Here is a 13291-nt window from a genome sequence, read left to right on the forward strand (position 1 = left end):
CAGCCTGTACCTGACACACAGGAGTTACCCCAGGGCTGGACTAGGAGGGTCTGATCAGTGATGGGAAACTGAAGGTTGTTGTGGGGCCTGGCCCAGGGAAGGGGGCAGGGGGAGGGGGGGAGCAGGCCTGGAGGCTCCTGACCTCTGACAGGCTGTAAAGCCTTGGAAGGTGTAACCTTTGCTCCCATGATCAGCAGGGGGCCAGGTTCAGTCTGCCCAGGGGAGGAGGCTCAGTGGAGAAGCACTACAGAGGGTGAGGGCCTTGCCAGGGGCCCACTGAGAGGGGAGAGCTGGTCAGGCACATTGTGCCTCATTATGAGGAAAGTGAACTTTTATTATGGAGACCCTTCCTTCCCTTCTCCCACTTGTGGGAAAGGCAGGGATAGAGCACCCTCATTCTGGAAGCAGCATTAGCAGCAGTTGAGAGAATGAAGGAAGAAGGAGGTCTGTATACCTATGAAGACGCCTTCCTCATGCTTAAGTGGGGCAGGGGGTGGGGGGGAGCACCTTACAGAGCAGTTTGCACAGTATAATCTTGTCAGTGAACAAAAAACTATACTAAAATGTTCTGCCCACCAGGTGTTTTAGTTTGAGGGGAAGAAATGAATTCTGGATAATTTAGGCAGAAAAGATTTGTGGGAAGGATTCTGGGGAGCCCTCAAAATCTGGAGGGCTAGGGAGCCAAAGAGAAGAGCTAGTCAGCCTAGGCTGACCTACTGTAGCCATAATGGAATCCACACAATACCTCCCATTATTAGCCTCTGATTCAAGATCCGGGGAGAGCGTGTGATTGCTGGAGCCTCCGGCACGTGCCTGAGAAAGGAGGCTGAGAACGTGAGTGGCTGGCATTTTTGCTTCAAGTTAGAGCATCTCCTCCAAACATAATAAGTTGGTTAGGATGACAAATTTGAGTGACAAATGTTCCAAGATGTTAATGGTGGTTATTTCTGGGTAGTTGGATTAAAGAGTGGGGTGGTGTTTCTGTTTGTTTGTTTGTTTTGGCAACTTATTATATGGAAGATTTCAAGCAGATAAAAATGCAGAAAAAGTATTAAAATGAACCCCCATCTCTGGCTTCAGTTTCCAGCTCCTGGACAATTTTGTTTCATGTATACTTCCACCCACCTGCCATCCCTATCTGATTTTGAAGTAAACACCAGTCATCACATGTAAGTTCATAGAAGGTCATATAAGTTCACCCTTAAATATCTTAGTACTTATCCCTAAAAAATACAGACTACATGTTATCTTATTTACTTAAAAAAAATTTTTTTAATATTTATTTTTGAGAGACAGACAGACAGACTGAGTGTGAGTGAGGGAGAGGCAGAGAGAGAGGGAGACACAGAATCTGAAACAGGATCCAGACTCTAAACTGTCAACACAGAGCCTGACACAGAGCTCAAACCCATGAACTGTGAGATCATGACCTGAGCTGAAGTCGGACGTTTAACCGACTGAGTCACCCAGGCGCCTGGATTTTATTTATTTTTTAAAAGATTTTATTTTACGTAATCTCTATACCCAACATGGGGTTCGAACCCACAACCCCAAGATCAAGAATCACATGTTCTACTGACTGAGCCAACCAGGTGCTCCAGAGAAGAGCAATATTTTAAAGGTGTAACTTTAATGCCATTATCACACCTAAAAAAATAATTAATCATAATTCAGAGAGATTTTTAAAATTCTCTTCTTTGTATATTTCTCTATTATGTTAGTTGTCAGGAAAAAATAAAGCTATTGTTGCATTTAATTTGTTCTAAAAAACATTAATCACAGTTGAGCATGCCTCACAGACTCGGTCTGAGGACAGAGGCCAGTCAGGTGACAGAAACATAACCCAGGGTGACAGTGGCCATGGTTTGGGTCACAAGTAACAGAAGTCCCTGGTGCAAGGGCTCTGGAGGTTCAGTGAGGTGGTGAGGCCGTCAGAAATTGCCGGGGCCTCCCTGCCTGTGCTCCTCGCAAAGAAGTAGCTCTGCCTGTTTCCCGTGTCTCCTGTCATACGGCAGATGAGCCTGGCTGTGGCTGCCAAGCTCACAGGTGACAGGCACGGGACGGAGACAGACCAACCCCTCAATGAATCTTGCTCTTTTTCTTACACAGACATCAACACACATCCACACTCCTAACACACACATTCGTATTTACACATTCCCCCACCACCCACACACAGATGTTCACGCCCCTGCCCCACAAACGCTCCCAGGAAGACAACTCAGACTGGTCTAATTATACCCCCCAAAGTGGAGCATGTTTACACCTGTCAAATCTTGAGTGCTTGCAGCGAATCCGCAGATGAGCCTAGGCAGATCGGTGACCAGGAGAGCCACGCGAGCTGGAGAGCCAGCCTAGTGGGTGCCCATCTCACAAGAGGTCTGTGCTGGCTGAGAGTTTGGTTTCAGGGAAAAGCCCCAATGCAGAAAATGGTTAGAAAGCCATACGGAGCATGGAGCATGACGTAGTGTGGGCGGTGGCCTGAGCAGCAGCACCCACCAGGGAGAGTCCTATAGACGACGGCAATACCGACTCCCAGACTCTGCATGCCAGTCAGGCTGCGGTCCAGGTGACTGGGGCCAACAGTGGGCCCTGTGCCTTTGTGCACCTGGGATCAATGTGTGTCTCCTTTTTCCTGGGGTGCAACAGGGCAAGACCAACTGCATCCACCCAGCTCATAGGACTATAATAATGAAGGAAGGAGGCACAGAAAGGGACACCTGTGGATGGTCCCTCCATGACCTCTGCCAGGGCTGGGGCCTCATGAAGGAAAGGGATGAACAGCAGTGTGGGGAGGGGGCTTTGCATGGTATTGGTTCCACTGGGAAACTGTGAGGAACCATCAACGACCACCTGACCCATCCCAAGCCTTCTACAGAGGACGGCAACAGCCTCCAGGGAGGGTCAGTGACTGCAAACCAAGACAAGTTCCTAGGAACACTGAACCAGATCCAGAGAGCCAAATTCTTGCCAGAGTTTGGACAGACAAGAAGGGACAGGCTTTCCAGCAAGGGAGGTGCCAACGTGGGTGTCCACTTGGAGCCGTTCAAGGAGCACACAGGCTTCTATGGTCAGATGGCGGGGCGGTACCAGATTAAAGGAGTGTATGGATGTCTACACTTGACCCGCACTAGGTTCTTGAGCAGAGAAGTCACAGGATAAAGGGCTCCAGTGACACTTTAGCAGAGCTAAGGATGCAGAGTGAGCTGTAGGGGAAACAAGCTAGGAAGCAGCTGCAGTTGCCCAGATCGGAATGGAAGTCATGGGGGATGAATTAGAAACAAGATATATTGTGAAGAGTGTGGGATACTCTGGCTGACTCCCCATTACTAACTATCAGATGAGTGCTTGCCTCAGGCTGATGCTTGCGTCCATAAGCCATAAACCAGCCTCAGCTACTTTTAAGCAAAGGGGAAGTTGACGCAAGCCCAGAGGGAGTGGAGAGCTCAGAGAGTGGACAAGAGATTGGGAACACCAGAAACTGAGGGCTCTGGAGAGCCAGAAGGTCATGGCCAGTGCACCAAGACTGCAGCAACCTGGTTGCAACTGCTTGCGTACATGACCTCTAACCACCTACTGCCCTCAGCTCACTTGCTCAGGATCTGAAACCCTAGGCAAGAACGTCCACTGATAAGGTGGAGGCCACATTCCTCTCCTGAAGGGGCAGGGAAGGGGGTGGAGTGGAGAGGATACGGCTGCCTTCAATTTCTTTGGCTCTCTTTTGTTGAGGGGAGTAGGGATGAGGCAATCTCCTCCAAAGGAGGTTAGGATGCTCTTAGTGGGTGCTGGACACCCCAAAAGTGACAACTACCTTCCACCTAGCCCTTGCTTCCATCCCAATGATTCCCCAGGTTGCTGAGGTCTCTCGCCACCACTATTCCTCTCCTGAAACTGCTCTCCGCTACTACTGCCCTTGTAAGGGCTGCTCAAATATCCTGTGTTGATTGATTTTGGGGAGTGCATTTGAGGTTCCTGCAATGACAACAGAGAATGCCTGCCCCTGGGCTGACCACTGGGCTTCCAGGATACCTCAGGGTGGTCCTGGCTCCTAAGGTAACTTCCTCCCTAGTTCACCTTCACATAGCCCCAAAGCAAGCCTTCCAGCACCCTCAAGATGAAGCTAAGGTATTTTGGGGGTACATGAGGTTCCAAGGAACTGGTCCTGCCTGTGTGGCCTCCCTGTCAGCCACACACATTTGCCCCATTCTGTACATCCTTGCTTCTGCTTTTCCTTTGCTGAAAGACCTCTGGATCCACGCACCAGCTCCAGGTCTGGCTGAGGCTAGCAGACTCCTCTTCAGCTGGCAGAACCCCTTCCCCAGTCTCCGGAGCCCTCCTCCTTCCATCCTACCACACTGGTACATATCTCAGTCAAAGCATCTCCCCCTGCCCAAATATCACATTGTATGATAGTTACTTGCAATAATTTTTTCCTTTCAGTTAGAAAGGGGGCTTGACACATAATTTTTTAAAAAGTCCTTTTTAACTGCCCCCCCCCCCCCCATCCCCCGCCACTGCATTCTGCTCCCTCTTCCCCTCTCTGCAGAAGATGCACTTTCCCGAATTTGCTGGGTTGCCTCCAGATCCATTTTGCTTACTTTAATACACTTCTATTTATCCATAACCAGTGCTCAGTACTGGTGTTTGGCAGTGTTGATTTTACACTTATTTACATCAGTGTCGTCATGCTCCAGGCATTGTTCCGTGCCCTCATTTTTCCTACTCAGCAACATCATGGCCACCAGCACACTGTGCTGTAACTATTTCTCTCTCACCATTTGTGTCCCCCTTGGAGGGCAGGGCTGTATCTTTTCCACTCTATATTCTCAGTTAGGTGCTCAATAAATATTTTTGAATATATATATGAATATGATTATGGCTCGAGTTAATTCCAATATTTCTACTGAGAATGTGAAGTCAGGGCAGCTGCCTCATTTCGCATCTTGCCTGTCTCTACCAAGTTCTACTTTCTCATAGTTCTAATTTTTATTTATTTATTTATTTTTAATGTTTGTTTATTTTTGAGAGAAAGAGAGAGACAGAGCACAAGTAGGGGAGGGGCAGAGAGAGAGACACACACACACACAGAATCCGAAGCAGGCTCCAGGCTCTGAGCTGTCAGCACAGAGCCCCGCATGGGGCTCGAACTCACGAGCTACAAGATCATGACCTGAGCTGAAGTTGGACACCCAACCGACTGAGCCACCTAAAGTGCCTCCATTAGTTCTAAACTTTAAATCCATGTGTATCCTGCTTCTGCACCCCTCCCTGTAGTCCTCTAATTTCCAATATAACATCTTTAGTTCTCCTGATCTTTTGGAGAATATTTGAATAAAAGTTTGCGAAATGCAAAATTAAATGACTATAAATGGCGCCTCTTAGTCAGCAGGAAGAAATCAGATGACCAAATCCTAGCCATCAGAAAGGGAAGGCTCACGGTGTCTTCCTTTTACACATTTAGTTCTTTTTCATTATAAAGGAAATTCATGTTTCTTAAAAAAAAAATAGTAGAAAAAATTCAGTTAACTCAACAAGACCTTCCTCACCCAAATACAAACTCATCTTAGCTAGGGTAGCTTTCAAACTACTATTCTGAATGATTTCTTTCCTGACTTTATGCCATTTTTTCTTTATATAGTTGTGTATGTATACTTTTATAATCTATTTTAAAATGTAACATAATGTAAGCAGCTTCCATATTACATAAGTTATTTAAACATTGAGTCTTAAAGATTGCATAATATCTAACAAGTAAATACTATAGTTTACCAAATCACATCTCTAATACTAGGTACTCAATTTCCACTTTTTTTTTTTTTTTTAGTATTGGAAAGAATGTTGAATACAGAGCTTCTTATGTATTTAAGAATAAATATATGTATTCTTATGTATTTAAGAATAAATTCCATTTATCTTTGGAATGGCATTTCATAAGAGCATGTATGGACTGGGTCAAAGGGCATGGATGGGCTTACCAAGGCTCCTTACAACATTCCTAAATTGGTGCACTTTCTGGGAGCAAGCCTCCCTCCTCCCCCTGTCTCCCAGCAGTGCATTAGTAAGAACACTTCCACAACAGTACTTTTTCTAACCCTGGATATTATACATTTTTAAAATGTTTTATTTATTTCTGAGAGAGAGAGAGGTAGTGTGAGCAGGAAAGGGTCAGAGAGGGAGACACAGAATCCAAAGACAGGCTCCAGGCTCTGAGTTAGCTGTCAGCACAGAGCCCGATGTGGGGCTCGAACCCACGAACCGTGAGCTCATGACCTGAGCCGAAGTCGGACACTTAGCCGACTGAGCCACCCAGGCGCCCCTATACATTTTTTAAGTCAGCTAATTTGATAGATGGGAAATATAGCCTCTTTTAAATATTTGAGGGCTGCCTGGTGACTCAGTCAGTTGAGCATCCGACTCAATTTGGGCTCAGGTCATGATCCCAGGGTCATGAGATTGAGCCCCACAGTCAGGCTCCATGCTGAGCTCCTCTGCCCCTCTCCCCCTGTTCAGGTGCTTTCTCTAAGATGGAAAAAACTGAAATGCAAATATTTGACTATTATACCTTTCCAGTAGGTTAATAATCAATTGTGTTTTTCTTTTGTGATTTGTCTACTCATATTAACTGGAGTAATATTATTTTTCTTTCCCATTTAATACACAGAAAGAGTTTTAACACTTTGTCACCTTGCCTATCAATATCTTTTAACAGATGTTCGTTTAGTTTTTTAAAAACTTTATAATCATAGTATTGGACCTAGTTGAAATGTTTAGCCATGGTACTATATCTCAGGCCTACCATGTGTTTTCTCATGCTATTTTTTGAGTATATTTTCTCCCACAATGTACATGCTACATCTGTGCTATTCCTGGGAAAGTATTTCACCATCTACATTTTATTGAGATGCAGAGGCCGTAGGCCAGCCTAGAGGCATTTCCCTCCTTGCCACAGGATATAGTCTTCACTCATCTCAGCTTGGTGGGGCTTAAAATGTTTTTAAATCAAATCTATCAATCTTTTTTTTTTTTAAATGTTTTATTTATTTCTAGGAGAGAGAGAGAGAGAGAGAGACAGCATGAGCAGAGGAGGGTCAGAGAGAGAGGGAGTCACAGATTGAAACAGGCTCCAGGCTCTGAGCCGGCAGTCAGCACAGAGCCCGACGCGGGGCTCGAACCCACGAACCGCGAGATCATGACCTAAGCGAAAGCCGGACACCCAACCGACTAAGCCACCCAGGCGCCCCAATCTTTTTTTTTTTTTAAAGAAAGAGAAAGAAAGAGAGCAAGCATGTAAGCTAGGGAGAGGGGCAAAGGGGGAGAGAGAGAGAATCTCATGCAGACTCCACACCCAGCACAGAGCCCAATGTGGGGCTTGATCCCACAACCCTGATATCATGACCTGAGCCAAAATCAAGAGTTGGAAATTCAATCGACTGAGCCACCCAGGCACCTTGATTATTTCTCTTTTAAATTCAGAAAGTCCTCTTGTCTCCAATAGGCATATTACTTATTTTCTTTTGTTTTCCCTTAGATTTTATGGTTTTTTAAAAAAAATTATCTAACTTCAATCCCTATGGAATTTATTTTGGTGAGGTAGGTATAGGACCAGTTTGGAAATAGGCAACAAGAGCTATATTTATACTCTCTGATCCACTTTAGAGGTATACCTCCAAGGAAATAATTCAAAATAAAGAATTTGCCAAGATGTTCATGGCAGCACTATTAATAATAGAAACAGTATAGAAAGCTTAGATATCTACTGCAGAGGAAGAGTTAAGCAAACCATGACATGGAATAGGAGAAAGAAAGGTATGTATGATGAATTTTAATATTTTTAAGTGTTTACTTATTTTTGAGAGAGAGAGAGAGACAGAGTGTGAGCAGGGTGGGGCAGAGAGAGAGACACACACAGAATGTGAGGCAGGCTCCAGGTTCTGAGCTGTCAGCACAGAGCCCAATGACGTGGGGCTCAAAGTCACAAACCACGAGATCATAACCTGAGCCAAAGGCAGACTCTTAACCACCTGAGCCACCCGGGCGCCCCCGACTTTTTAAAAGAATACAAAATGTACCTACTCTATGTTTACACTTACATATAATCAGTCAAGGAAATGACCACGGCCTGGGAAAAAGACGCACGCAGTAGAGTTGTAAGTAAATTACTGTTTGTGGCTGGGCAGGGATGGTCCCTGGCTGTTTGTCCTTTTCTTGAAAGGTATTCAGAAAGGGAATCTGGAGTTGGGAGGGGTGCCCCTGGGTGAACTGTTTTCCCTTTAAATTTAAATTCTATGAATATGAGCCAAAGATTTGATTACATTAATACAGTAGCTGCCTGACATTTGCAATGGATATGTTTCAAGAACTTTGCTAATCTCCAAATATGTACATAGGCAATGATCCATCTGCTCACCTACTGGACCGTGTCTTCACAGAGACTCCTTGTGTGTCTCTTGCTTATTCTAGCATCTTTTCAACCATCACTAGTAGTCGGTTTTTGGGTTTTGGGTTCTTTTTGAGAGAGAGCGGGAGCAGAAGCAGGGGAGGGGCAGAAAGAGAGGAGAGAGAAAATCTCAAGTAGGCTCCAGGGTTCAATCTCATGAGCCATGAGATCATGACCTGAGCCGAAATCAAGGGTCAGACGCTCAACCAACTGTGCCACCCAGGTGCCCCCAACCATCACTACTTCGCTCTCTCACATGATGTCCTTTCTTTTTTTCCACAAAGAGAAAGTGTTGAATCCCACTGCCCCCACCCCACACTTTACGAGAACTACCCTGTAGCCAAGGTGAGTGGATGCCATCCAAACCTTGAGAAGTCAGGTAATGCGTAGACAGCCAGGTTCACTCACCAGTAGGTAATTCTCACTTCACCACTGGCCTAGGGACACAATTCTAAGACTGTCCTTGCAAAATCACAATCTGGACTTCAGGGTTGCTCTCAAAGAATTGGACCTGGCAACATCAAATCCATAACTACTCACAGTCTTCTGGAAAAGAAGGAAGCTGCGGCAGACTGCTACATTGGGGTAGACTGTGCCCTCCCAGGAAGCTTGCTTCCAGGAATCTTCGTCATTGTGTAGTCCCTCCCACATCAGCCCTGGCCTTGGCCATGTGTCTGGCTTTGGCCAATGGGACATTAAGGAGGCATGATACATGAACAGTCTTGATAAGTGCTTGTGCTCTAGGTCTGTCTTCTTGGCATACTCCCTCTTAGAATCCAGCTGCACACTTTCAGGAAGTCCTGGCTAGCCAGTGAGAGTGTGGAAATGCCAGGAAGAATGAGCCAGCTCATGGAGAAGAACAGAGGTGCCCAGCTGAACCCCCAGCTGAATACAGCCATGTGAGTAACACCATGTGGAGCCGCAGAATCCCCCAACCAACCTACAGGATCTTGAAAAATAATACATCAAGGTAGTTTTAAGCCACTACATTTGGTGGTAGTTTGTTCAACAGTAATGCATAACTGAAATACATGGAAATGTACATGCAGTATACACTGTACGATGTTAAGTCAGAAAGTAAAATACAGGGGCTCCTGTGTGGCTCGGTTGGTTTAGCATCTGATTCTTGATTTCAGCTCAGGTCATGATGCCGGGGTCGTGGGATTGAGCCCTGTGTCAGGCTTCCCCCTGAGCATGGAGCCTGCTTAAGATTCTCTCTCTCTCTCTCTCTCTCTCTCTCACTCTCTTCCCCTCCCTCTCTTTGTCGCTCTCCCCCACTCATGCTCTCTCTCTCAAACCAGTACTAAAAGCCACTTTAAAATTATAGTGCAAATGGGGTTCTGGGGTGGCTCAGTCGATTAAGCGCCTGACCTCAGCTCAGCTCATGACCTCACAGATCGTGAGTTGGAGCCCAGTGTTGGGCTTTGGGCCAAAAGCTCAGAGACTAGAGCCTGCTTTGGATTCTGTTTCCCTCCTTCTCTCTGCCCCTTCCCTCTTGCTCTTGCTGGCTCTCTCAAAAATAGATTAATAAAATACATTTTAAAATTACAGAAAGTGTTTTCTGCTCATGAGGTTCCTTTTTTTTTTTTTTTTAAGTTTTGATTTAAATTGCAGTTAGTTGGGGCGCCTGTGTGGCTCAGTCGGTTAAACGTCCGACTTCGGCTCAGGTCATGATCACATGATTTGTGGGTTCGACCCCGCATCAGGCTCTGTGCTGACAGCTAGCTCAGAGCCTGGAGCTTGTTTCAGATTCTGTATCTCGCTCTCTCTCTGACCCTCCCCTGCTCATACTGTCTCTCTCTCTCTCAGAAATAACTAAAACATTAAAAAAAAATTTTAAATAAATTGCGGTTAGTTAACATACAGTGTAATATTAGTTTCAAGTGTACGAAAGAGTGACTCCACACTTCCATACAACATCCAGTGCTCCTCACAAGTACACTCCTTAATCCCCATCACGATTTAACCCATACTCTCACCCACCTCCCCTCTGGTACCCATCAGTTTTTTCTCTGTAGTTAAGAGTCGGTTTCTTGGTTTGCCTCTCTCTCTTCCCCCAACCCTCTTTTGCTCATTTGTTTTATTTCCTAAATTCCACATACGAGTGAAATTATATGGAATTTGTCATTCTCTGATTCACTTATTTTACTTAGCATAATACTCTGTAGCTCAATCCAGTGGTAAGATTTTATTCTTTTTTATGGCTGAGTAATATACAATTGTATGTATATATACCACATCTTCTTTATCCATTCACTTAATGCAATCCCTATCAAAATACCAATAGTATTTTTAACAGAGTTAGAACAAACGATCCTAAAATTTGTATGGAACCACAAAAGACCCCAAATAGCCAATGCAACCTTGAAAAGGAAAAGCAAAACTGGAAGCATCACAATTCTGGAATTCAAGTCACATTATAAAGCTGTAGTCATCAAGACAGTATGGTGCTGGCACAAAAACAGACAAACCAATCAATGGAATAGAATAGAAAACCCAGGAATGAACCCACAACTATATAGTCAATTGATCTTCAACAAAGAGGGAAAGAATATCCAATGGAAGAAAAAACCAGTCTCTTCAACAAATGGTGCTGGGAAAATCAACATTTTGCCACATGCAAAAGAATGAAACTAGACCACTTTCTTACACTATACAAAAAATAAATTCAAAATGGCGTGCCTGGCTGGCTCAGCTGGTGGAACATGCTACTCTTGATCTCAGGGTCATAAGTTTGAATCCCACATTAGGTGTTGAGATTACTAAAAAATTAAATAAACTTAGGGGCACCTGGGTGGCTCAGTCGGAGGAGTATCCAACTTCAGCTCAGGTCATGATCTCACGGTCTGTGGGTTCGAGCCCTGTGCCGGGCTCTGTGATGACAGCTCAGAGCCTGGAGCCTGCTTCAGATTCTGTGTCTCCCTCCCTCTCTGCTCCTCCCCCGCTCACTCTCTGTCTCTGTCTCTCAAAATAAAATAAAAGACATTTTAAAAATTAAATAAATGAACTTAAAAAAAATTTTTTTTAATGGATTAAAGACCTAAATGTGAGACCTGAAACCACAAAACTCCTAGAAGAGACCACAGGCAGTAACTTCTTTAATATCAGCCACAGCAACTTCTTTCTAGACATGTCTCCTTTGGCAAAGGAAATAAAAGCAAAACGAACTATTGGGACTACATCAAATTAATGAAGCTTCTGCACAGCGAAGGAAACCATCAGCAAAACTAAAAGGCAAAACTACATAATGGGAGAAGATATTTGCAAATGACAGTCTCATAAAGGCTTAGTACCCAAAATTATAGAGAACTTATCAAACTCAACACCTCAAAAATAAATAACCCAAGTAAAAAATAGGCAGAAGACATGAACAGACATTTCTCCAAAGAAGACATACAAATGCCCAATAGACACATGAAAAGATACTCAACATCACTCATCATCAGGGACATGCAAATCAAAACCACAGTGAGATATTACTTCACAAGGTCACACTAGCTAAACTCAACAACACAAGAAACACCAGGTGTTCATGAGGACGTGGAGAAAGGGTAACCCTCTTGCACAGTTGGTGGGAATGCAAACTGGTGCACCCGTCCTGGAAAACAGTATGGAGTTTCCTCAAAAAAATAAAAGTAGAATGACTCTGTGATTAGGTACTTGCACTACTGGGTATTTACCCCTAAAATACTAATTCAAAGGGATACATGCACCCTGATGTTTATAGTAGAATTATCTACAGCCCAAGCCAAATTATGGAAACAGCCCAAATGTTCATTAGGTTATTTTTTACAGATATAGTTCTTTGAGAGTGGTATAAGGAATTTCAAAAAGTGTATCATGGCTCTTATTCTCAACTTCCAATACTTGAGAAAAGTAGTGCCAGGCAGCCCTTGGGAACAATATTTGTGACTCCCAGCCCAGAGAGGGACTGGCTGAATGGGAGAAGTTCTGGGGTCAGCAGAAAGCCAGTATGGCTTCTAGAAGAAGCAACTGACATCATCTTTTAAGGGAAAGGTGGCTCTCAGTAAGGAGATGTTCCACTATGAAACAAAATGACTGTGTATGTATGCATATGAATGTGTGTGTGTGTGCATATGCATGCTAACAAAAAGTAATTCAGCTTTAGAACCTTCCCCAACCCTGCCCAGCCCTGAGCCTCTGTGGTTTTGCAGTGTGGGGTTCAGTCTATAGGCTCTGGGACCTTTCAGGGACTCACTGGTAAGTCTTGAACTCTCTTAACTCTTCCAACTTCAAACCAAAACATGCTGTGGTTGCCATTGCCATCAGCAAGTAGGTGAGAGATGTCAGCTGGGATGTTCTAAAGTTAACTGAATTCTTGTTGGCTAAAATACACTCCACGTGAAGCTTGCGCAAAATTAGGAAAATTACAGCATTGCTAAGGAGGGCATGACGTCTGGGAAAGTATTTTTTTTTAATAAACAACTTAAGTAACTTTGCAAAACAAGCAACTAGTAAAAATTTTTTTACCTCTCTCCTTTCAGTTTCTTGACTAACTATAGTAAATGTCCATATACACTTACAAAATACATTTATAAGAGCAAACGGACATTAATGAAAAAAATCAGAAACCACTGATCATGCCATGAATGCTTTTTGGGGGTATCAGCTTTCGTGTGTGATTTCATGTCTTATTCACAGGCAAATTTTCTGTTGGCACTGCTGCTTCTTGGATTCACAGTGCAACATTTTCCAGTGTTCTAGAAGAACATCCTGCTACAGGGCTGAACCAGTCTAGGGCGCTCTGCAGAAGCACGTCAGGTCACTCAGCCATTCCAGACTCAACGGTTTCTGAAAAAGTGAGAGCGCTCTTTCTGCCAACCACGAATCTTG

This window comes from Crocuta crocuta, unplaced genomic scaffold, assembly GCF_008692635.1.
Source record: "Crocuta crocuta isolate KB4526 unplaced genomic scaffold, BGI_CrCroc_1.0 scaffold65, whole genome shotgun sequence".
NCBI classification, from domain to species: domain Eukaryota; kingdom Metazoa; phylum Chordata; class Mammalia; order Carnivora; family Hyaenidae; genus Crocuta; species Crocuta crocuta.